At 41.8% G+C, this 22,127-nt stretch overlaps 1 protein-coding gene across 2 annotated transcripts in view; it reads left to right on the forward strand.

Annotated features, from left to right (window-relative positions):
- Nucleotides 1–22,127, forward strand: part of disp1 (dispatched homolog 1 (Drosophila)) — a 110,332-nt gene that overhangs the window by 31,147 nt on the left and 57,058 nt on the right. For both annotated transcript variants that reach the window (XM_047388912.1, XM_047388911.1), the window contains exon 2: nucleotides 10,592–10,664. The gene's annotated coding sequence lies outside the window, so the exon portion shown is untranslated. The remainder of the gene's footprint in view (nucleotides 1–10,591; nucleotides 10,665–22,127) is intronic.

The following is a 22,127-nucleotide window of genomic DNA, read 5'->3' on the forward strand; positions in this document are numbered from 1 at the left end:
AAGTCCTTTTTTTCTTCCTCCTGCTGTTGTCGATCACTCCCCAGTCTGGAAAAAAAGTCCTGAACATAAAGCTTTTAGAATTACAATGATCTTGAGGAGACCCTTTATGACCTGCTGACACATTCAATCACAGTCCAGCATGGCTCTTGTGCAGGGGTGCTGTGTTTTGCCGAATTCCAGGTTCATATCCAGCCCGTAGCACTTCTAATGTTTCTGGTGATTGGGAGTTTTCACCAGGTTCTGAAGGAGAGAGGTAAAGAATGGGGTATGGAGAACAAAGCAAAAACTGTGTGGAAGAATGGAGTATGGATGGTAAGCAGATGAGATCCAGATGTTCTAACTCCTTTCCCCCGGTACACCCACCCATCATCCTCCTGCTGTTCAGTGCCTTGCAGCAGTATCAGCCCCCCTTGAACCTTTTCATCAGAATCAGAATCAGAAAGGCTTTATTGCCAAGTACGTTTTTGGACATACAAGGAATTTGTTTTGGCGTAGTCGGTGCAATACAGTACAAATTAAACAGTATAAACATATCTACAATATAATATAAATATATGTGCACAGTTTTAAGTGAGTGAGAGTAAATATAGAGCAGTATAAGATGCAAGAGCAATACAACAGTGCAGGTGATCATTGTGCAAGTAAAGCAGTCACAGATTCAGTCACAAACGTCAATGTATTTTTGGGGGGATTTTTTATGATAGACCAACACAAAGTAGTGCATGATGTTGGAGTGGAAGGAAAATAATGTGTGTAACAAAAAACATCTTAAAATGCATTGAAGATTATTCCCACACCACGGTGCTGCCTCCCCTATGTTTCATTGTGGAGGATGTGTGTTATAACTACCCTTTTTCATGTAAAACTACAGACATGTCCGTGCGTACGTCCACGAAATCGAGTACGTGCGACTATGTTTTGCCCTTACCTTGTGTTCACCATAATTCTAATCCCTTACACACAGGTCCTTCTCAAAATATTAGCATATTGTGATAAAGTTCATTATTTTCCATAATGTCATGATGAAAATTTAACATTCATATATTTTAGATTCATTGCACACTAACTGAAATATTTCAGGTCTTTTATTGTCTTAATACGGATGATTTTGGCATACAGCTCATGAAAACCCAAAATTCCTATTTCACAAAATTAGCATATCATTAAAAGGGTCTCTAAACGAGCTATGAACCTAATCATCTGAATCAACGAGTTAACTCTAAACACCTGCAAAAGATTCCTGAGGCCTTTAAAACTCCCAGCCTGGTTCATCACTCAAAACCCCAATCATGGGTAAGACTGCCGACCTGACTGCTGTCCAGAAGGCCACTATTGACACCCTCAAGCAGGAGGGTAAGACAGAAAGAAATTTCTGAATGAATAGGCTGTTCCCAGAGTGCTGTATCAAGGCACCTCAGTGGGAAGTCTGTGGGAAGGAAAAAGTGTGGCAGAAAACGCTGCACAACGAGAAGAGGTGACCGGACCCTGAGGAAGATTGTGGAGAAGGGCCGATTCCAGACCTTGGGGGACCTGCGGAAGCAGTGGACTGAGTCTGGAGTAGAAACATCCAGAGCCACCGTACACAGGCGTGTGCAGGAAATGGGCTACAGGTGCCGCATTCCCCAGGTCAAGCCACTTTTGAACCAGAAACAGCGGCAGAAGCGCCTGACCTGGACTACAGAGAAGCAGCACTGGACTGTTGCTCAGTGGTCCAAAGTACTTTTTTCGGATGAAAGCAAATTCTGCATGTCATTCGGAAATCAAGGTGCCAGAGTCTGGAGGAAGGTGCCAGAGTCTGGAGGAAGACTGGGGAGAAGGAAATGCCAAAATGCCAGAAGTCCAGTGTCAAGTACCCACAGTCAGTGATGGTCTGGGGTGCCGTGTCAGCTGCTGGTGTTAGTCCACTGTGTTTTATCAAGGGCAGGGTCAATGCAGCTAGATATCAGAAGATTTTGGAGCACTTCATGCTTCCATCTGCTGAAAAGCTTTATGGAGATGAAGATTTCATTTTTCAGCACGACCTGGCACCTGCTCACAGTGCCAAAACCACTGGTAAATGATTTACTGACCATGGTATCACTGTGCTCAATTGGCCTGCCAACTCTCCTGACCTGAACCCCATAGAGAATCTGTGGGATATTGTGAAGAGAACGTTGAGAGACTCAAGACCCAACACTCTGGATGAGCTAAAGGCCGCTATTGAAGCATCCTGGGCCTCCATAAGACCTCAGCAGTGCCACAGGTTGATTGCATCCATGCCACGCCGCATTGAAGCAGTCATTTCTGCAAAAGGATTCCCGACCAAGTATTGAGTGCATAACTGTACATGATTATTTGAAGGTTGACGTTTTTTCGTATTAAAAACACTTTTCTTTTATTGGTCGGATGAAATATGCTAATTTTGTGAGATAGGAATTTTGGGTTTTCATGAGCTGTATGCCAAAATCATCCGTATTAAGACAATAAAAGACCTGAAATATTTCAGTTAGTGTGCAATGAATCTAAAATATATGAATGTCAAATTTTCATCATGACATTATGGAAAATAATGAACTTTATCACAATATGCTAATATTTTGAGAAGGACCTGTAGAAAAGCACATCACCCCCAGCATGATGCTGCCACCACCAATTTACATAGTGGACTTTATTGTTTTTTGTTCTGGGGGTACAAAAAAGATTTCCTAATAAAAATTGTAATTCATGGTGATAGTTGTTAACTCTAATTGATGTTTGCAAGCCCCAAACACTGACAGCATGGTTGATATAGCTTCTTTTGCATTGTGCAGTATATTTTCCACTGTTGGTATAATTGCACTGCTTAGTGTAACTGATGTGGAAGAAGGCTATATCTTATTTATTTATCCTTTTTTTTTTTTTTAGATGAAAACAAGAACTCCTCATTCGTGCCTGCTTAATCCAGGGAAATCTATCTGTTCCTTTAATCCTCCTATTTTCCTTTAGCCTTTTCAAATTTCTACCCGATAACTGCTTCGGACTGGTTTGAGTGAACACAACAGGTCAGGGCTAATGAGCTCTCTGTGAGTAATGCCATGTATGGGCTTTCCCCCTATCCTGTGCCAAATGCCATACGCTGGGATACCTAGAGCTGGGGGTGGAGGGGACACACTTCCCATTAGATTCCCTGAAGAGGCCTGATTGGTCCAAGAAATGCCAAAGAGAAGTCAGGAACGCTGCCACACACAACTGTGTGAAAGCAGGAAGCACCAGCACTGATGCTGATGAAGAGGTTAAGTCAAATTAGGCGGGTTAAATCGGGACTGGAATTAGTTTTACCATTTGTTCACCTTCCTCACTCCTCTTCTCCCCTCTAAGCCCCCACTGTCTCCTCTTCTATAAGTAACCTTTGGCATGAGAGGTCAGTGTTGTGTTCCTGCGGGACGACCTCTGGTAATGAGAATGTAGGTTAACAGGCGACCTGGAAGCACTTTTTCCCCATCTCCTGGGAACCCAAACAGTGAACATACAAAGGCACACAGCAACAGCTGCAGAGTTATGTGCTCCAATCTGCTCTTACCCACATTTGTCTGGAAATAACAGGAATATAAACACTAGCCACATCCCCGTGAGTGATGCCTCTTAGGCATCATGGCAATACATTATGATCATCTACACTGGCTTACAAAGCTATGCAAACCCATTGAATTTCTCCTACATTTTGGTGATGTTCTGACCTCTAATTCCAATGTATTTTATAGTAATATGTAAGTAGTTGTAAAGTGGAAGGAAAATGATTCATGGTTTTAAACATTTTTTCCAAATAAATATGTGAAAGTGGCACATTCATTTGTCAATACTTTGTAGAACCACATTTCACTGAAGTTACAGCTGCAAGTCTTTTTGGTATGTCTACCAGCTTTGTATACATCTAGAGACTGGAATATCTGCCCATTTTTTGTGAAATAGCTCAAGCTCAGTCAGATTAGAGAGCATCTGTGAACATCAATTTTCAATTCTTGCCACAGATTCTCAGTTGGATTTAATAAGCTTTCATCTAAAGATCTCCATTGTAGGTCTGACTGTTTAGAGTCATTGTTCTGCTGGAAGGTGAGCCTCAGTCCTGAGTGTTCAGCAGCCTCCTTCCAGGCTTTTCTTGTATTTAGCTCCATCCGTCTTACCATCAACTCTGACCAGAGTTGATCCCTGTGCCTGCTGAAGAAGAGCCTTCCTACAGCATGAAACTGTCGCCACATAAAGCATTTTGCATGAACGTCAGAAAGTTCAAATTTCCCGCTTTCACATATTTGCTGTGTCCCGTACATGACTTCAGGCAGACTGCAAACCAGAGTTTTTATCACTTTCCTTCTGCCAATTCACCATATGGGTCAATTTTGTCCAGGACACCGCCAGTGGAGACGGGGCAGATTTTCCCTCCTGAGCTGTCGATCAGTGCAGTTCCTCCAGAGTTACCGTGGGCCTCTTAGCTGCTTCTCTGATAAATAATCTCCTTGTCCAGCCTGTTAGTTTAGGTGGATAGCCACGTAATGCCATGGCAGTCCCTTGAAGAGGATTATGAGGGTTATCATCAGTCACTGGCTCTGGTGCTGCTACCCCAACAGATGATGGCAGAGGAGATTGCACAGCAGACTTGTAGAAGATCTGCAACATCTTGCTGCCAACACTGAAGGAACCTAAGCTTCCTCCAGAAATAGTCTGCTCTATCCATTGTAGAAGCTTTGAGCTTCTCTACAACTTTCTCCTTCACCTGTCTGCTTGTTCTCTAACAAACCTTTGAGACATTTACAGAACAGCTGGATTTACACTGAGATTAAATTACACACAGGTGGACTCAGTTTGTTGGATTAGATTTATTCGGGCATATCAGAGTGAAGAGGGCAGCACATAGACGCACACCACACCTCAGAGTCCACATCTCTTTTTTATCAGATACATCTTCAGAACCACTTGGTTGCAGATAAAGCATGGATCCAGTCCTTGTTGACCTGTAGCACATCTGTGATCATAAAATTTTGTGTTCTGCATGGTTTCTCCACGGTGATCCACCTACATGACTCAGGGGAGAGGTGTATATTTGCGTGGACGAATGCGCTGCTGGGATTTATTTTATCCCGAGCGAGAAAGTCTGTTTTAAGTGGGTTAAACTAGACAGCTTCAACAGTTTATATCGTTTTAAAAACTAAACCTTGATGTGATTCCAAAGCTTTTTTGGAGTGTCTCCATACGCTGCTGGTTTCATCACTGGAGATCTTTTATGTCGATATGCACGTGTAATTCAATACAGGCTTAATCTTTTTCTCCCCCTCTCTTTTAAAATCCGACTTGTCCCATTGCAATTTACATATCTAGCAAGGAAACACAGCTAAAAAAAGACACAAGTGGAGACAGGAGAGGGTTTAGGCTTCTTGTTATCCGTGCTTTACAAAAAAGGCTAACCTACCTTTGTAGTGTGCTGTGCTGCTCTTTTCTTTAACCTGAGCACTTGAGAAAAATGGACTACCTGTTGTTTTTGTTAAACTGCTTAATGTTTTAATGTAAATTTATAGCATAGTCTACCAGTGGAATATATCAGGAAGAGCCAAGAGCCACAATGATCATTGGCACTGGCTTCTAGCTGGACAAGCAGCTTTCTCAATATTGCTTTGAAATGATCCCATTGCAGATATTTCTCTGTTCCCCCATCATTCTTTGTCTTTTGTCTTTATATAAAAATCACACAATCAAAACCAGAAGTAGGCCTTTTTTAAAAACTCTGGTTTCTGCCAAACAAGCTCAGGGTACTGCTAATTTATTATCTCTGTAGCAAATGATTCCATCCGAGTTGATGTTTAGATAATTATTTTTATTCTGATGAGTTTATTGTAAAATAGGCTCCAGTTTTATTTTAGTTTTGTGCATATATGCATTGCCCATACCCTTAAATGCTACTCCTTTTCAGGGTGTAAAATATACAGCACTGACAAAGTTAAGTACCCACACAGAGTGGTGAAAATGAAAGAAAAAGGGATGTGTTGAAACCTCGTGTGACTAAAATATCAGATCAAATGGATAGTGGAGTGATGGAAAACGCTGATGGTTTCATGTCTTTAGGATGTAGCTCCCCTTAGGGCCTGGATACAAGCAGCTGTTGTATTCCTCCTACAGCAGGATGGTCCACAGCTGTTGTTTCTGGGCCTCCAGATCCGGCAAATCACCACTGGGGTGTTCTTCAACTAAAAGCTGATTCCACACATGCTGAATTGGGAAAAGACAGTGGGATTTATTTGGCAATAGGAGGACCTCAAATTGATGCAGGCAGTTCAAAGACCCACATGCTAACTGTGGACGGGTGCCACTTTCAAAGACTGACCCGTCATGCAGATTCAATGATATACTGCTGTGATGTCAGGTTCAGGGTCTCTATCAGAAGTGGTGTGAAATCATACCCCTCAGCTCCCCATACAGTAGTAGAAGTTGTGATCCTCATGTGTGTCAGAATAACATTGGCAGGATTGGCCCTCTGTCTTGGCACTGCCATGCCTGTATGTGATGGTTACCTGCGGGAATGCAGAAAAGAGAGATATTGCAAAAAATGATAAAAGGGCTAGTGTCCGAGGCTGATGACCGCAACAGTCTAAAAACATTCCCTCCAAACCTTTGGCGAGGCATCTTCTGTGTCCGTTGACCTCCATTCCCTGTTTTGCCTCCTGTTGCATGGTCATTCTTTTAGACATGCTAGCTCCTTGCGGACTGAATCATTTCAATGCCCATCACCGTTTTGTTGGTGAATCCTGATCTGCAGTTTTTTGCAGCTTTTCAACCTACCAATACTGATTTTGAACGGATTACAACTACAAGACAATATAAGAACAGCATTAAAATGTTTTTTTTCCAACTTTTCCACCTTGTCAGGACAAAAGATATTTAGATTGGGAGCAGAGGTACTGTCAGGTATGTGAATGAGTAGTCACCGTAAAACATTGTTTTAGCATTTTAAAACAAAGACTAAATGATAACAGAGTTGATGTCTTATGTTGCCTTTAACATCTTAAATTATTGATTAGCAAGGGCAGTGCAGCTAGCATCACTAAACCAGCCATCTCTGTGGTCATTCCCTACAGAATGTAGATAAATACCTTAACTCTGGGCTTTCCAAAAGGCTGCTAACATTTTCATATCCGGCATGTTCCATCATAGACAGAAGTCAAAAGCTTATAAGGATTAAACAGGGCAGCTTTGCAGTTCTCCGTTGAGCCTTCCTGTTAGATGCCAAAATTCTTGTTTTCCATCACAGTCTGAATGAATTGTAGACACATCTAGACATGTACTTCCACTGATTTGTAAAAACCTTGCTAATGCTGAAAATACTCGTTGTACTCGTCGTCTTCCGCTTATCCGGGACCGGGTCGCGGGAGCAGCAGACTCAGCAGAGACGCCCAGACGTCCCTCTCTCCAGACACCTCCTCCAGTTCCTCCAGGGGGAGCCCAAGGCGTTCCCAGGCCAGCCAAGAGACATAGTCCCTCCAGCGTGTCCTGGGCCGTCCCCTGGGACTCCTCCCGGTGGGACGTGCCTGGAACACCTCCCGAGGAAGGCGTCCAGGAGGCATCCGGTATAGATGCCCGAGCCACCTCAACTGGCTCCTCTCGATGTGGAGGAGTAGCGGCTCTACTCCGAGCCCCTCCCGGATGGCCGAGCTCCTCACCCTATCTCTAAGGGAGTGCCCGGCCACCCTACGGAGGGAGCTCATTTCAGCCGCTTGTATCCGGGATCTCGTTCTTTCGGTCATGACCCAAAGTCCATGGCCATAGGTGAGGGTAGGAACGTAGACCGACCGGTAAATTGAGAGCTTCGCTTTTCGGCTCAGCTCTCTCTTCACCACAACGGACCGGCACAGCGCCCCCATTATTGTGGCAGCCGCACTGATCCGTCTGTCGATCTCCCGCTCCATTCTTCCCTCACTCGTGAACAAGACCCCGAGATACTTAAACTCCTCCACTTGAGGCAGGAACTCCCCTCCAACCTGAAGAGGACAAGCCACCCTTTTCCGGTCAAGTACCATGGCCTCGGACTTGGAGGAGCTGATCCTTATCCCAGCCGCTTCACACTCGGCTGCGAACCACCACAGCGCATGCTGTAGGTCTTGGCTATAGGGGGCCAGCCGGACCACGTCATCTGCAAAAAGAAGAGACGAAATCCACTGGTCCCCAAACCAGACCCCCTCCGGCCCTTGGCTGCGTCGATGCTGAAAATAATCTGATGTTATTTCTTATCTTAGTAACAGTATTTTGATCAGTGTTGTCAGTGTACGCTGATCGTGCTTAGAATGGTGCTGCCACTGAGCAGAGAACATTGCATCTTGTTTTCTTTTTGTCAGAGAGTATATTAGAAAGTTTCTTTTCAGATCAATCTATTCTTTTTTTTAGTAGAGCCTGACTTTGAAAGAGCAATATGTCCTCTCTGTTACACAGTCTAACCTGCAAACAGCAGCATTAAACCAGATTTCAGAGCTGTCTTATCTGTCTGGAAATGGCTTTTACTCAGAGGAAATGAGTCTATGATACACAGGCATTGCTCAAATTCTTCCCCTTGTGTCATCGCCACTAAAGCAAATAATGGCTCAGGGGGAAGGATTCTGCCACTAAATCAACAGATTGTATCTTCTCAGGTCAAAAAGATATTTTTTTTTAGTTCTGAAAAAGGTTGGAGTTAAGGAGCTTTTTTTAAACCAGAAAATTGCTATAAAAAAAACAAGTTGTACATCTTGATATACAACATCCAAAACTATTCTTATGGAACCTATTTTGTTAACCGAATGCTCTGATCTTCACAAACAGAGTTTTTCCATCTTGAGCCCTTAACTGTCTACAACCTTAATTTTCAATGCTTCTTCTTTTCTGGTTTGAATACATTTTCCCTTATTCTCAGACGGAGAGGGTTAGTTGAAATTTAACTCAATTTTCTGGGTTAAAAATGTCCCTTTGACCTGAGGTCATTACTCTAACTTGGTTAAAAATCCCTCCTTTTTTCTTGTTGTCCATATTGGATTCTTAAACTGTGGCTAGGTTTCTCCTCTGCACATCAACACACACCTCGGTAATTGGTGATGTGGACCATATGTTTGGCTTGAATGGCCTTCTGTTCTGTAAAGCCATTAGACGTAGTCAACGACATATTATAACCTTGTTATTGGGCTATCTGGCCCTGCCTGGATGGCCATCACAGGCAGAGAGGTTAAGCCTTCCAGTCCTGTTTCCGTTTTTCAGGCCTTCTCATATGGTGAATCTGTCAAATCAAACTTATTGCTTCAAGACACAATGGATGTAGATCTGTCATTGTGGGTAATCTTCCAGCTTTGACCTTTTTAGCAAAGCAGGGGGATAAGGCAGGCGTATGATCTCTCAGCTTGAAGGAGTTAGTATAGAAACACTTGCACATTTAGGGAACTTTTGTGTGTTTTATGGGGTCAGAGTTTTGGTTGTTGACTTTGTTTGCTGCCATCGGGTGGTGGTCATGTCACTCATGCCTTGGTCACCCAACGTTTTTGAGTCTAATATTGAAATTTCTGCCACAGAGTCTAGTACCGATCATACATTAATTCATACCCACCATAGAGACGTTTTGTATCCTCCTTAAAAATATCTACCAGCAGATCACTCAGCTGTTCTGGTTTGATCAGGATTATAGGCTTTAATGTTTCATAAGACTCAATTGGCCCAAATGGGGTTCAGACCCCAAATCTATGGAAATTGATCATAATATGAAGTCTCTAAAAATAGCTTTATTTAAAATAAAGCATTTTTTTGACTTTATCTCTCTGATTCATGCAAATTAACTAACTAAAACGAATTGACGCCAATAACTACAGTGCAAAACTGACCTACACACAATAGGGAAACGGGTACAAAACAGGTTGTTCACAGGTACGGAATGTAAGTAGGAAGTGACAAAAAGACAAAGCCTGGATACGAAAAGGGCTGCCAACAAGCTTTGAGATCACAACTTTTCTCCTGTATTCTCTAACAGTTGCTTGTTGCTAAGGCAGTATGTAGGGGTGCACCAATTGCAGGTTTGTGGTCGATCACAAAATACCCATCTTTAAAAAGCCTGACCTGCCGATTCCGAGTTTGACCGATACCGATTTTCTTTAGAACTGACCCTGTGGGATCATAAGGGCACAACACACCTTCAATGTTCCAATCTTATGTTGTCAATAGTTGTAAACCGCGCACGTGCAGACCTGACCTGTTGCACGATTCTGTCAGTCATCCCTCTCTCACGGCAGAGCAAAAAGGGACAGTGTGTAATTTTCAGACCTTTGCGTATGTAGATAAGATCAGTGGATAAGATCGGTTTCACATGTAATTATCCGCTTATCACGATCTCTCAAAATTAAGCAAATTGGGGCCAATTGATTGGTGCACCCCTAGCAGCATGCTGCATCTTTCCGTTTATGGTTAGGAAATCTAATATAAAGATTTTGGCGGGTTTCTTTCCTTTGTTTATGTGATAGATGCTTATTTTTCATAAAGCTCAGCATTCTCACTGCTTTCTGCTTACGTTGTAACGTGGAAAAAAAACCAAACATCTCAGTCTTAAATAAAGATACATAATATTCTCTTTGTTTCTCCACAGATCTAGCTGTAAAAGCCTTGGCTGGTCTGGACACATGAATACATGCAGAGCATGTTCCAGTGTTATCCCACAGGTAGGACATGTATTTTTTTTATCCAAAACAAAATGCATTTCAACTTATACCAGATATATCAATACATCTACTCAGCTATTTCTTCAATGCATTATTTATCAAAACAAGAAAAAAACTAATATATGTTCCACAAAGGAACAACATTTTCCGTATCCTATCTACAAATAGCAGCAGTCCTGGTGTTCTAGTTGTTCATGGTCTTCTGCACAAATGTTGGTCCCATATAAATCATTGTTGGAGATTTTTATGGTGGCAATTCATCTTTGGCTGTTAGTATCAGTATTGCAACGTCCTTAGCAACAATCATTTTGAAAACTGCAGAGCGCACTCATCATGACAACTCCCTGCCTAAATAGTTGCCACATGGCAAGAAAATAGACCAATCGGTCATGAACATTCCTCTACAGTTTATATGTTGTTGTATTTTTTCTGACAGTCACTGTTTGAAATGAGAGTCACCTTTAAACACTTGTTCAGAGTTGAAGACTAAAGCAAAGTATGGAAAAACACCTGCTAAACTTAGTAGGACTAAGTAATTATCCTTGTTGTGTACAATGTTACTGCTTCTTTTCTCTCATTTTTTTATTGAGTAGCACTGGAAGTTTAACAAGCTAACATTAGCAGGTTAATTAGCTAGGCTAAGGGATCAGTTTGCCAGCCTGCAGCCTGATGCTTATGAGACATGCCACTCTTGACTCTTTCGAAAAAGCATTACTTTAATTATGCTAATAGGCACCACCAGTTTAGTTTCCATACCATGACTTCCAAATAGACGGTTTTTGTGGACAGACTCATTTCCAGGCAACCAGAGGAAACTGTTCATTTTGAAACATTCAATGGCTTTAAACCCCTTGAGTGGTTTTTGAAATGTAACGTTTTAAAACCATTATATACCTTGAAATACAGGTAATCTGACAATGCCTAGTCAGCAATGTTGGCGTATGAAAAAATCGGATGTTCTTTGTTGCGTCTTCCATGAAGGTTTTAAGTTGCTATGCCCTTTGGTTACCAAAGGCAAAGATGCAGTTTTAGCAGAAACTGTGTAGATACGTTTGTGTTGTACAAGTACATTCAGAGTAGGGAATCCACCCGTTGGCATTAAAGGCAGTTCTCATATACAGTATTCATCTTTATGTAATGAAATATTTAATCCACATTATTTCTAGGCTAAAAACCCCATGCAGAAAGACCAAAACCATTATGAAAAAGATTCGTTTTTCTTAAACGATTGAAAACAAAATGAAACTAGAAACCTGCAAGCAGCTTTGAAGGCCCTCGCACCCCTCAGCGCAACTCGGGCTGTCGAGCGACCGCAGGAGCCTGGCATCGCCTCATACACGCCACCGACGATGACACCGCTTCACTTCAACACGTCGTCACTAAGTGGTACTGTGAGCAACATGTCATATGATCTTTGGTCATGCAGAGTTTCAGTCTGGCAAAAAGCATTCAAAATTTCGAGTAAATCTGACCTTCCAGATGGAAGCTGCACTCACTTGTTTGTTTTGGGTGGGGCTAAAAAGACATCATCAATTGACTGTGTCAACATGTCCATCATTAAGTCATGATCATGTATACTACATTTCAAGTGGATCCGATGATGTATGAGGGAGATATAGCCCTTGAAGTGTCCTAGGGGGCGCTATTGATCCAAATTTAAATGTAATCCAATAGAGCTGTTTGGGGGCTGACAAAGATCAAGAATATTCAGTTTGGAGTGAATCAGACCATGCATGTCTAATTTAGAGGCAAACGTATGGCCGTGGCGTGACATCATAATACGCCATGCCATCATATTCACACTCGCCAGCTAAAGCAGTAAGTACTGGCGACTGTCTAAGACCATGATGTTATCTGTTACTTGGAACAGTTTCACATTGATTAGGTGAAGAACATCAAACATTGAGTCTGTAAAGGAAAACGTGATACTTCCTGTTCTGAGGGGGCGGGGCATCAATGATGTCAGCATCTGATCAGTGAACATTGTTCAGGCATAGAGGCAGATCAATCCCAGAAGGTTTCATGTGTCTGTGACTCTCCTTGTAGGAGCTATGTCAATTTAGTCTTTTATGGCGAGAAGTCATATTTTGAGGCGTGGCCACTCCCACACGCTTTCATGTATCAAAAAGCTTTTGATAACTTTTAATCCCCAATCCCTTAAGAGTATACTGAGTGATTTTGATGTCTGTAAGTCAAAAGCTGTAGGAGGAGTTCGCTCAGATATGCGTGCTAGAAACGGTCAAAACTGGGTCAAAATGGCAACTTCAATCCAAAATGGCCAACTTCCTGTTGGGTTTGGACCAATGCTCCAATAGAGTTTTTTGTAGGTCCTGAGAAGTTACATATGTGTACCAAATTTCAGATTCCTCGGTCAAAGCATGGCTTGGGGCTGATTTCTTCTAATTTTGTAGGGGGCGCTGTGGACGAATTAGGCCACGCCCACCGAATATGTCATCAGATCTCTGTTGGGGACTGGACAAGGATCAATCACATTGAATTTGGTGCAGATCAGATGATCTATGTGGAAATTAGAGGCAAACGTACGGCCAAGGCGTGACGTCTGACTTCGCGGCGCCGCCACGGCCACGCCCTTCTATGAAAAGACACTGTGCCACAAACGAAGTTAGACCCACTAGTTATCTGTCTTCTGACACACTTTCAAGTTGATTGGGTGAAGAGGGTCAGAGAGGCACCTTTCCAAGTGAAAAAAGTGACTTCCGGTTCTGAGGGGGCGTGGCTTTGATGATGTCAGCATATGACCCCATAGGATCGTTGGGAAGCCGAAGGCCCTCCTTCATGCCAACTTTGGTGTGATTTGTATTTTGTTTTGGAAAGTTATTGCAATTTTTCACTTTTGGCGCGAACGCCAAGTTTGTGCCCCGGCCACGCCCCCTAAACATGCTCAAAAACTCAAGATTTTGATAACTTTTAATCCCCCATCCCTTAACTGCATGTTGACCAAATATGAACCCGATAGTTCAAAATCCCTAGGAGGAGTTCGTTAAAGTTCGAGGTGAGTAAAAGTGAAAAACGGGCAAAAATCGGCCTTTTACCCAAAATGGCCGACTTCCTGTGCATTTTAGGGCATACCCTCAAGAGACTTTTTTTCTTGTTTTGAGGAGTTGTAGCATTGTGCCGATTTTCAGATCTCTACGACTTACGGTTTGGGCTATCTCACGTTTGGGGGCGTGGCTAAGTGGTTTGACCACGCCCACTGATGACGACATTAAATAAATAAATTTTCACGCGGGGTACAATTTTGGGTAAAAGCGTGTGCATCTAGGGGCTTGGCAAAGTCCCCATATTGCCCCGCCAAAAGTCCCCGGAAAAAAGAATAATAATAAGAATTCGAGCGATTACAATAGGCCCTTGCAGTTTTCCTGCTCGGGCCTAAATATTGGAGGGAGTAGAATTCTAGTTTTGTGGAAAGGTAGGAAAGTTGGAAAACCAGCTAATGAGACTTAATCTAAAGTTGTGTTCTGTGTATTGCAAAATAGAAGTTTAATTCCATTTTCTAGAATAAATATTTCATCAAGACATAAAGAGATGATTTTCCCTAAAGTTGTAAGAGACCCTAAAAATACATTCTTTTGAAATCATATTTCTAATCAGCAAAATTTACAATAAATTATTTCAACTAAAACATAGTAAGGTCTGGTGCATGGTGGCGCAGTTGGTAGCACTGTTGCCTTGCAGCAAGAAGGTCCTGGGTTCAATTCCCAGCCTGGGGTCTTTCTGCATGGAGTTTGCATGTTCTCCCCGTGCATGCGTGGGTTCTCACCGAGTACTCTGGCTTCCTCCCACAGTCCAAAGACATGCCTGTTATGTTAATTGGCAACTCTAAAATTGCCCTTAGGTGTATGAATGAGTGTTTGTGTGTTGCCCTGCGATGGACTGGCGACCTGTCCAGGGTGTACCCTGCCTCTCGCCTATAGACTGCTGGAGATAGGCACCAGCTCCCCCGCAACCCACTATGGAATAAGCGGTAGAAAATGAATGACTGATGAATGATGACATAGTAATATTTAGTTGACTAAAACTACAAAGGATTACATTGTGGCTAAAACTACATTTAAGTCAAAAGATATGACTAAAAATAGATTCAAATATGGTGTCAAAAAATCACTGCTGCTGTACCAACATCACAACTTTCTAAGATGATCCCAAATGGATGACAATGTTCTAGCCCTAACAAGTTCATTTAAAAGCCCAGTTAGATGACCTAAAAGTTTCTGTAAAAGCAATACCCCTAAAAATACCAGAAACACAAGAACATGCATTTACCATTATCACAACCTTTCATTCACCGTTTCCATCAGAGTGGAGGCTGAGGAGTAGAACAAAGCTGAAGAACCTAAAAATGGAAGAAAATATTTGCTTTTGAGTGGTCTTTTTCAGTTAAAACAAACAACAACAAAAAGAAAATCTGGAGGGGAAGGTCACACCACTGAAGGAGGAACAGAAGCAGTGCTGATTGGTTATTGTAGAGATTATGTAATTTACAACCCCCCTCCTTCTACGTTAAATCTCTGGTTCTGCAATGTTCTGAATCTTTTTTATTTCTAGACTTGCTTCTTTATTTGTTACATAAAGGGTTTACATTTGCTTTTCTTAATCTGCTTGTTAACTAATCAGTTTTACAGAATTAAATAGTTTTACTATACTCAGCAGTTAATCACTTATACAGTTTATTATTAGGAGGTTGAATGTTTTGTGTCATTGGCTTGATGGATCAGATGATGAACATTATATGAGCTGAGAAATAAAATGAAATAATAGAATATAAGGCTGCTGTGTTGGATGGCTTTCCTGTCTTTTCTAAATGTCTTTGAACAATATCCACAATAAAGAAAATCCATGTTTAAATAAGGTTTCGCTTTCACTGTTCAGTAAACTCATTCCTTAAGAAGACAAACTGACTGGCTTGTCTTGACATCATCTTGTGAATAGCTCTTTAAAAGCCCATTATTACGATCCTGATGTAAAGTCCACCCACCTCCTCTTTATGTGCTGGAAAAGTCTGTCCTCTTTCATCAATGTCCTTTAATCACAAGCAGCCTAATAAAGAAAACATGCCAAGAGTCAAGAGCCATGCTGTAAAGCAGCCGCTGCTGGCCTTCCTCCATTCACCATGCTTCTGTCTGTCAGGTCCAGACATGCCCTGCAGTAAAAAGGTGAGGATGTTTGTCTTTCACCCAGCAACAGCTGGGTCACTCCACCAGGTAAAGATATTTACCTCCAACTCTGTCTGAATAGACCATCTCAAGCTCGGGGGGGGAAAAATCTCCCCTCCTCGGCTTTGGTTAGCTTCTGGCAGCCCTGATGTGTAAATTGTGGGTAATTCTCCTTGGAAAACATGTTAGGTGATGTGTGGCTACGGCAATGTTGGGGTGTATGATCATTCACAAATTTTCCCTAGCAAGGAAAATACTACCGAATCGGATGCTCATGGAATCACCAGCACAAACACACACAGACATGCACTTTTTCCTCAAAATCTTTCTTGCTTAGCTTTTGTGACATATACACACACACACACATACACACACATTACATGTGTTTTTCTTGTTGATCCTGTCCTGGTCTTTAGTAACAGTAAAAGCTCAGTACACTCGGTGTAACAGCAGGTTTAAATCGGACATTTTTCAGCCCACCTCATGCCTTCAGATTGCCTTGGCATTAAAATACACAGCATTTTACCAGGGCGTGATAACTCTTGTCACGTTTGTAGTGATTAGGGTTGCATTTTGAGAGCAACCAGAAAACAGCAAATGTTGCAGCTCCTGCCAGATACGGTGGAGCTAAATTGGGGCCATAAAGTTTGTTTGAAAAAATAATAAAAATTTGAAAAATAAATTTGAAGCCGAAGAAAGCAGAAAGCATTCCCCAGAAAAGCAGAAAAAAATATTTAAAACTGAAAACATTTACATTTTGGAGTGGTCCAGGCAGAGTCTGACTTAAATCTGATTGAGTCCCGTTAGGGAGCTAAAGATTAGGGTGATGGAAAGGAAACCTTCCAACTTAGCTCATAAAGATAAGTTGTTAAAAATGTCAGTGGAATCAGGCAAAAAGCTGCTGAGTAATTATGAGAAGGGTTTGATTGCTGTAATGCCAATAAAGATGTTTTTCATAGTTATTTTGAAGGGTATAAGTAATTTCCAAAATTGATACTTTTACATTGCTTTGGTATTTTGTGAGAGATGCCTGGTGTTTTTCCTTTTAGAATCAAACTTCTTAGTTGAGTTAAAAAAAAATATTTACTAAGTCTAGTCTGAATATTTTTGGGCTTAATTGTGTTTTAGGAACAGAGGCTATGTCATACCACTGCATGAGCAATAATGAGAGTTGACATTTTTAATGTACTTACCATCTTATATTGGCAGATAGCACCGTCGGTGCATCTTGCATTACAAAAGCCGCAGTCTCTGTGTGTGTTCACGGGAGAATGTAGATCCTTACTTTATCTACGACATTTCCAAAGGGCTGCAAATGTTTCCAAAGACAGCATGATCAATGACGACCGGAATGAATTGCAGGCATGTCTTGGTTTACAATTTCATAAATTACAATTACATGTAAATATATTGGATACAATAAACACAACGTATTCCTTTCAAATAGCTTCTTAGATCTCTGTACTTCCTCTGACTGTATTTTAGACGGCTCAAACATTCATCGTAACAACTTCCAAGTTGAAGAGTGTTGTCAGAGCAGCCTGGTACCCTTATGGTTTGCTGGATTTGTAGTCTGGAGAAAGATTGGATTTTTGAATTTCCAACTAGTGGGTCAAAGGTCATGGCCAATGAAGCTGACAAACGTCTGATTTCGTTACTAGCAGATCAGTAACCAGAACCTCCAGTAAACTGATTCTCACACAAAGTTAAATTTGTTAAAAAATATTAGAAATGACAATATATAGAAGCTCCAAACATTCAGGGTAGGGTTGTAATGATTAGTACTAGAGACACTTGGTCTGCTCGCTGAAACATTGTGTCTGTTAACATTAATTGATTAACCCCCCAACCACACACACACACACACACACACTCTCCTCCCTGGCAGTTGTGTAGGCCGTCCCGTGCCTGGGAACCCTCAATGATGGTGATGACTGTACATTTGGGCTGCCAGCTCACCGCTCTTCCCTCAGCCGGTACGCACACAAGACTGATTTCTTCCCTTTGATCACAGCACGTAGTAAATGACTGCTGCTCCATCACCTGACGCCTCAGGTCATCCACCAGCCTTTATTGGCCTAATGAATGGTTCGGCAATACTTATCTGTGCTGGAACTGGTCCGTCTGAAGATGCCTCTGGCAGCCAGCTCGTGTCCAATAAGCTCACGCTGGCAGACCGTTGTCCACTCTGTGCTTCATTAAAAGCCTCAGCTGCGATGGCCGTAGATGATCCATTCATTAAAGTTTATGATTTGCTGATTTTAATAATCTCTTGTGTTGCTTGATGTGATTGTTTGGAGAGCATTAGAGAAACACCACTCCTTCAGCTAATAGGATACAGGTGTCCTAAAATGACAACAGTGTTTGAGCTCAGTTGGAAGTTGCTGAATCACTAACTTAACCTTGCAGTGCAAACATATAATAATATACGATGAAAAACTGCAAATGTTCAATAACAGATGCTTGAATTGGATGCTTTATTGGCATCAGAGCTTAATAAACACTTGCGTTGGCATTGAGCCTCTCAGCCAGTTGAAATATTGAGAAGAAAGTTGAATGTGTTTTTGCCTGTGATATGCAGGTTAGCTTTTAGAGGTAGAAACTGTGTGGCGTCAGCAGTGGAGTGTTGATGTTTCCCAGAGGAAAATGACCGAACCCTCATTACCAGCGCTGTATTACAGGCATATCTGAGCATTTCCTGCATGTTTTATAATAAAACGGAACATTGCCGAAGTTATCCTCCAGACCTTTAGCTTCATGATGTTATGAGAGGAAAATTATACAGTATTCATGTTAACTGGTCCTTTTTAATTAAGCAGAGGAAGTCTGTACAGGGTTTACTTGTACCGCATGGGGTGTCTGGTTAGGTTTGTGTGGTATTATGGAAAGTGATAAATATAATCATTGTAATAAATAATTTTTCTGTGCTAGTTTCATTTCAGTTGATGAGAGGTATCAAAAGGTTTACTGACATCTATATTCCACTCACACTGCACCTCACCTCAGCATTTCGCTAACGACTATCCGTCACATTTAAAAACGTACATAGTTGAACATAGCAGGGGTAGTTATGGTTACTTAAGGTCATTCTCAAGCTTCTAGACATTGTTTGGTCCCAGGTCTGCAGTCATGCTGTTTGGTGTGTTTTGGTGCTTTATGTGGTCATGCACCTGCTGGATTTATGCAACTAGATTGGTCACTGCATGTGTGCTGCCTGGTAAATCTAAATCTGCATCTGGTTCGTTCCCAAAATATCCAGAAGTGCCAGTACTCTACACCATTACAGTACCTCTCAAAAGTATACACACCCTGTTAATTTGCAAGGTTTTTATTATTTAGGGTAACAAGACTCAAGTTTAAATGTGACGCATAGACTGCACAATTCAGAAAAAGAGTACAAAATATACAAAGCATTATATAGACCCTGGCACAGTGAAGACAGTCATCAATAATTAGAGAGAGTATAAGATAACAGAAGGGTTACACAAACTGGACCTTTCTCCAAAATGGATGAACAGATGAGACTGAAACGGGTCAGGGAAGTTGTCAAGAAACAGCCAGAGCTTCAGCAGTATGTCTGTCTCCGACACTAAAGGAACTGCAGGAATTTCCAACAATAATCTCATTTTTCTTTCCATATTACTGGCCTGAGGAGGAGGCTAGTAAAACAGAAGCCTCTTCTTCCAAACAAAACATTCAGACCTGGCTAAAACCATTATAGGCTGGGCCATGATTCAAAATGCTACTTCTGACACAAAAATAACAGAATATTACCAAAAGAACACAATACCCATTGTGAAACACGGTGGTCAAAATGTCATGCTGTGTTGTTGTTTTTCTTCAGATAGAAATTAGGTTTTTGTCAAGTTGGATGAAGTTGAGAACTAAATACCAGACAGCTTTGGCCCAAAACATTCAGGTGTCTGCTAGATAGCAGAAAGATGCAAACTGATTTTATAAAGCAGCATCCCAGGGAGTCTAAACATATTCAACAAAAGAATGACTTCATAGGAGGAAATATAAAGTTTTGTAATGGCCTAGCCACAGTATTCTGGACTGTGAGAGATCTACGGATTCACCTGGCTGGCGGACATGCGACGTCCCAACAATCTGACGCAAGTTTAGACACCTGTCATACATTTCCAGCTGTACCCCTAAACTATACATCTAACCAGAAACCGTTGAGAGTTTGTTTTCTGTACTCAGTCGATGGGATGAAGAATAAAACTCCCAAGCACAAGCTCAGAGTTTTGGTATATGTATTCCAGTTTAGCGAGGAATGTTTGAACCATTAGATCTCAAAGATCAGGAAAACTCTTTAGGCCAGTAATGTACACATTTTGGACCGGGAATACAGGCGGTTTTATGGGAGAGTGAAAGAAGCCATGTCTACATTTAACATGACAGGCAAACAATAAACAAATTAAATAAATTAGGTTCCAAACTTTTCTTAATTTACTTAACACGGCATGTCTTGGTACAGCATTGAAACGCAAGGCAGACTTACAATAGTTTGATGGTGCTATAGGCTATGTGTCACTGGCTAAAACCCAACAGTTCACACCATTAGTGCATGTGACTTTGATATGCACATGGTTCATTCAGTCACCTGCTAGGTGTTTTTTGAGAGCCCCTTTGGCTTTATCTAACTGGGTATTGATCAGATAACCAATACCCAGTGTTATCTGTTCCCTTGGGACAGTAAAGGTTTCCCTCCATCTTGGAGCTCAAAAAAATATATATATTTTGCTACAAGTAAGCAACCACCATTTTGATTTGATTGGTATCAGGGTTCTGACAAATAATGTTAGATGTAAATCCCATAGTGTGTTACTAAAAACAATGTCCTCAAAACAAAATAGAAGGTACTCTTACTAAAGCTGCAGAAATACTGTACATCACCAATATATCGTCATAGCAATATCAGTGTGTGCAGCGTTCATATTGCAAAGGACTAAGGCTTTTCTAATATGGTGCATCCCTACCTCTTAAAATACTTAAAATACAATCTAAGAGCATGATGGGTTGAAACATGGTCTTTTTATGAAATGGGAAAAATGTATAATCTGTGACATTTGATATTTTTTTGTATTTAGTCTACATGTTTGCCTTTTTTAATGTCTTCTGCTTGCAGACCATGCAGGCTCTCACCATGGCTCTGTTTGATATGGTTTGACCGGGTTCTTTGGCTCGTAGATCAGTAAGGTGTAGTTTTGTAGTGTCATGTACTATTCAGCCCATAGTAAGAGAAATGTTTGCTTTGAATTTGCAACCGGTTGGGCTCCAAATCTCTTTCGGAGCAAGAAAGCACATCCCACAAACTGAGAGGGGGAGGCTGCAGATGAAGGAACGGCACAGTTGTTCTTATAGCAGCTGAGATTTCTTTTTCTATATTTTCCCGCTGGTTGGAAGCTTGACCCATACATCTGTGTCTGACACTTGGCCGACCTGCCTCGTGTCTGAGTGTATACGTGAACACTTACAGGGGTTGGACAATGAAACTGAAACACCTGTCATTTTAGTGTGGGAGGTTTCATGGCTAAATTGGACCAGCCTGGTAGCCAGTCTTCATTGATTGCACATTGCACCAGTAAGAGCAGAGTGTGAAGGTTAAATTAGCAGGGTAAGAGCACAGTTTTGCTCAAAATATTGAAATGCACACAACATTATGGGTGACATACCAGAGTTCAAAAGAGGACAAATTGTTGGTGCACGTCTTGCTGGCGCATCTGTGACCAAGACAGCAAGTCTTTGTGATGTATCAAGAGCCACGGTATCTGTCAGCATTCCACCAAGAAAGACGAACCACATCCAACAAGATTAACTGTGGACGCAAGAGGAAGCTGTCTGAAAGGGATGTTCGGGTGCTAACCCGGATTGTATCCAAAAAACATAAAACCACGGCTGCCCAAATCACGGCAGAATTAAATGTGCACCTCAACTCCTGTTTCCACCAGAACTGTCCGTTGGGAGCTCCACAGGGTCAATATACACGGCCGGGCTGCTATAGCCAAACCTTTGGTCACTCATGCCAATGCCAAACGTCGGTTTCAATGGTGCAAGGAGCGCAAATCTTGGGCTGTAGACAATGTGAAACATTGTATTCTCTGATGAGTCCACCTTTACTGTTTTTCCCACATCCGGGAGAGTTACGGTGTGGAGAAGCCCCAAAGACGCGTACCACCCAGACTGTTGCATGCCCAGAGTGAAGCATGGGGGTGGATCAGTGATGGCTTGGGCTACCATATCATGGCATTCCCTTGGCCCAATACTTGTGCTAGATGGGCGC

This window comes from Girardinichthys multiradiatus, chromosome 15 (assembly GCF_021462225.1).
Source record: "Girardinichthys multiradiatus isolate DD_20200921_A chromosome 15, DD_fGirMul_XY1, whole genome shotgun sequence".
NCBI lineage: Eukaryota > Metazoa > Chordata > Actinopteri > Cyprinodontiformes > Goodeidae > Girardinichthys > Girardinichthys multiradiatus.